The sequence below is a fragment of the Arachis ipaensis genome, chromosome B09, assembly GCF_000816755.2.
Source record: "Arachis ipaensis cultivar K30076 chromosome B09, Araip1.1, whole genome shotgun sequence".
In the NCBI taxonomy this organism is placed as follows: Eukaryota; Viridiplantae; Streptophyta; class Magnoliopsida; order Fabales; family Fabaceae; genus Arachis; species Arachis ipaensis.
The window spans coordinates 130914983-130919649 of NC_029793.2; the positions used below are offsets into that span (position 1 = coordinate 130914983).

A 4667-nucleotide genomic window follows, 5' to 3' on the forward strand; every position below is an offset into this window, starting at 1 on the left:
ATATATATATATAGTATTAACTTAAATGAAGTTAAAATAAGCTAAATCAAATCCAACACAATTTTGACCGATTACAATATTTTAACCATCTTCTAAAGAAATATGTGTGCCAACATTTGTTGTAGAATTCTCCCTACATAAAAAAAATCTCATTAATTATAGAAAACTAACCATTAGTAACAAACAAGCAATAAAAAAAAGTACATTACCATGTTTAGCTTTTTCAATCTCTTTAAAATTTTTAATTAGTCTAAGAGGCTCATCTATTACCCAATCATGAGTTCATACAAAAACTTCCACTATATGTAGTGTCAAAGAGCTCCGATAAGGATCAATAATCCTTCATTCTGTACTAAACGCACTTTCAAAAGCAACCGTATAACTGGTATGGCTAGAACTTCTCGAGCCATACGTGCAAGCATAGGAAATTGGGTTGAATTTCCTTTCCACCAATCTAAAATATCCAACTTTGCCAACTTGTTTCTAGGCTTACAATCTTCTTTTAGATATCTATCAAGTTTAAATTTAGCATCTGATGCAGTTGATTGCAAATAAATATTTAGGATATCATCTTCTTCCTCTCCATTGATCATTGCATCTTGATTACTTTAAAACTCATTCTCTTTGCCTTGGTAGTGATTTATAAAGGGAATTCAAGCAAGTAAATAATTTTGACTTGAGTTTTCCTCCCTTTTCTACACCAAATGACTCATCAAAAATTCAATTTACAAAATTCAACTTGTGACATGGATCAAGCATAATTGCAATTAACATGTTAATGCCATTTGGAATTTTCTAGTACTTATCATATTTCCTTTACACCTTGGACCTCATTGATCTTATGCTCAAATCACTATTTTCACAATGCAGCTTGATTTTTCTTCCAATGTTAAAAGACTTCTTTCATGTATTTATTACTAGTAACATACAAACTCCCAAAAGTACGCAATTTAGCATCATAGAATATTTTTAAGAATGGTAAAATTGACTCTGCATAAGTCCAATCATTATCTGTAGGCACACCATAAGATTTGTTCATCTCATTCTTATATTTATCATCTTGCAACTCTAACAAATCAAACGTCGTTCGAAGCTTCAATGCTGCCTCCAACATTGAATATGTCAAATTCCATCGAGTTTTGATATCCAAACAAACAAGCTCTTTATAGTTGATGCCCTCCCGCTCAATGCACGCTTTGAAACTTTCACTTCTCATAGAAGATGACTTGACATATTTCACTGCATTGCGAATTCTTTTAATCGAATCATCAATATCTTTCAAGTCATCTTTCACTGTCAAATTTAAGATATAGGCACAACAATGCAATGAAGATAGTCCCCCTTCAAAATTAGACTATTTCATGCATTTAATCTCTTTTTCAAGTATAAAATTGCAACATCATTAGAAGTTGCATTGTTAACCATTACAGTAAAAACTTGATGCAATTTTCAAACATCCAAACAACCTTCAATAGCTCTACCAAGTATTTCTCCTGGATGACTCTCACCCGACAAAAAATCAATATCCTCTTTTGCAACTTCCAATCATTGTCAATAAAGTGTGCCGTTAGAGACATATAAGTCAAATTTCAACTCGACGTCCAAGTGTCAGTTGTAAGACACACTTTTCCATGTTGAGAGAGATAATTTTGTAACTTCACTTGCTCTATATCATAAAGAGAAAATATATCACGGGCCAATATAGTACAGGAAAGGGATTTTAAACTTGGGTTGCAAGCTATCAAGAGCCTTCGAAACACATTTCTTTCTACAAATCGAAAAACTAGCTCTTCGATCACAAACATCTCAATGAGGATACTTCAAAATAATGCTCGGTCAAACTTGGTAACACTCGGTGAGGATATAGGACCACTTGTTCTCCCTTTTGTCTTTTTTCTCTTGCTCTGCTCATTGTCCAAGTCAAAGCATCGCTTCCAATGTTGATGCATAGCACGTGTTCTCCCCGCATATTTTATTTGACCATTGTAATTTTTACGTCTCGCATACTTCTCTATACTTCCATATCTATAATCGATTTTTACGCCTAGAATATCCACTAGATTGAGGAGGTAATGAGGGATTAGCAAGAGGGGCAGCAGGATTTGAATGTTTTTTTCCTACATTTTTAATATGAGCAACAAACTTAATTGTAAATTAAATAACTAATTAAACAAAACCACACACAAATAGAAGAGTAATTACTAATATCCTTCTCATTTTTTGACTTTTTATCATTTATATGCCAATAAATTGACTTTGCTCATGCACTACATTTTCACTTTGTTGTTCGACTCATCGTGGTATCAATTCATAATTACTTAAAGGTAATATGCAAGCTGCCAAGCTCCATAAATAATACAAAGAATACCAACACAGTGACTAGTAGACTTAACCAACTTAGTTGGTAACTCTTGCATATCAATCAATGTGTCTACGTACATTATTCAAGGTCCATGTCAACACATAGATTTCTATGCAAATAAACACATAAGAATACAAGAATTATTCATCAAAACATATAGGTTTGGTAGATAAACTAATAACAACCCTAAACCATAGATTTCTATGCAAATAAACACATAAGAATACAAGAATTATTCATCAAAACATATAGGTTTGGTAGATAAACTAATAACAACCCTAAACCATAGATTAAAGCCAACTATAAAATAGTAGTACGGCCAAATATCACTCTCTTCAGCTAATAGTAGATCCACTACAAATTGGCAATAATTATTACTACAAGAATAAAGGATTTACTCGGCCAAAAGGGTGAAGGACATTGGAAATTTGGAAGCAATAACTGAAATTTAAAACAAATTTGGAAGCAATGCAGAAAAATAATTCGTTGCAGTAAATAAAACCAGATATATCTTTGCTAATCACAGTCCAAATCAATTCCAAATTTCTAAACATAAAATCAGAAACAAAACAAGCTTTCGCTCCAGCTCATGTTCACAAAATTAATTTCAAACAAGATCAGTTTTTACTAATCAAGAGGCTACAAAATCTAAAAAGGTGAGACTCTTACTGTTTATGCAGCAGAAGCAACAGCAACAGCAACAGCGAGTTAGCTTTCTAAAATGCACACTTCAGGTTTATAAGGCTACAAACTGCAGGTTCTTGGTGCACTTGCATCCTTGTAATGTAGAAGAGCTAAACTGTGAATTTACAGCATAAGGTACTGTAGTCCTCTTTAGCCTGTAACTAAGTTCATTATGCAACAGAAAAAAAATAAAGCGTTACTATGTATACAACCATCGTTTCCAACCTTGTGTTGACGTTTTTACACCGAAATGATATATATAAATAAGAAAAAAACTAATATAGAATTCAAGAATACTAAATTATACATGATAGTAGAGTGCATTTTTCATGCTTTTGTTAAGCAGAGAAAAGATTTTAAAATAGATTCCACTAAGAAACTAACATTTTTTTCCAGCCAAGAATTAGCCAAAATTATGAATAAGGATTAAGTTTTTAGATTATTATTATTAGAGAAGGAAATATCTAAAGAAATAAGTATATCAGGTAATGTTTTTTTCTTGAAATTGAAGGGACTAGTTGTGCAGGCTAAATCCATTTGACTAATATAAAATATAAACCATTAATCACTTGTATATAGGTCAAGTATATTACTGATAGTACAAGCCCTATTCAACTCATGGCGTATGACTATTGACTCTGAAACAGACAAGAAAACAATAATTACATGATATTCTAGAATGTTTTATAATATTCCAGAAATGCAGCATATATTACCTTGACTTACATCAAAAGGTTGAGCCAAATAAGATCACACTGCAGAGCAGGAAATAGTGGGTTCGTACTTGAAGGACTCTGTTGTGTCTTGGCAACATCCACCAGTATCATCCACCCATTAATAATAAGTTCAAAAGGGAAAAAACAAATATGAGGCAAAAGTTCATTTTTCAATAGCAAGAAAAAAGAGATGAAGCTACCTTGTCATTCATCTCTTTCAATGCTGTCCCTGTGCTTGCAGTCTCCTCTGCGGTGTGCTCAACAAATGCATAACCGTTGGAGAGTTATAAGGTTTGTGAATGCGGTAGATGTTTCGCTGGGTTGTTTGTGATTTGGGTTATACCCGGTTCTCTTATTCTAGGTGTGGGTCCGGTTTTCCGGCCCATACCATGATCCAAATTTTTTTTTAATTTTCTGCCCAAAAACCCTTTTTTATTTATTAGGGAACAAAAATTTTCATGATTGAGAAAGGAACATCTTCAAACTGGTTGCCATTTGTGTATGCTGGCTAGTGAATGTATTGCCGTATTGGGGTTCAAAAATCCTAGCTCTGACTAGAAAGTGGTTATATGAATGAAACCCATGGCTACGAAGAGAAGATATTGTCCACGATTTTCTAATTTTTTTTTTTTATCAGAGATAGAAGACTCGAACTTAGAATCTCTTAATTGAGTATGGGGAGACTATGCCATTTGAGCTATAACTCATTGGCTTTCTAATTTTTTTTATTCTTTTATTATAAGTACTTTGGAATATATATTTAACCTTTATGGACTTTTAACTCAAAATAGGCCATTTTAATACATGAAATTTATATTAAAATAATCGGAGAGATTATATATATATAATTCTTTTATGTAATTATTTATTACAATATTACTATTTGTTATAAAAAATTTATAAGA

The 4667-nt window shown here is 32.3% G+C and overlaps 1 long non-coding RNA gene across 5 annotated transcripts; it reads right to left on the reverse strand.

Annotated features, from left to right (window-relative positions):
- LOC107616904 lies at positions 72-4484 on the reverse strand. 5 transcript variants are annotated; one of them, XR_002353291.1, is made up of 3 exons: positions 3763-4484; positions 3032-3207; positions 72-2056 (listed from the first exon to the last, which is right to left on the reverse strand). It is a non-coding gene; the product is annotated as an uncharacterized LOC107616904 (long non-coding RNA). The 5 variants fall into 5 exon arrangements; XR_001614698.2 differs by having other exon boundaries at positions 72-2117; positions 3763-4481; XR_002353292.1 differs by having other exon boundaries at positions 72-2117; positions 3032-3201; positions 3763-4479.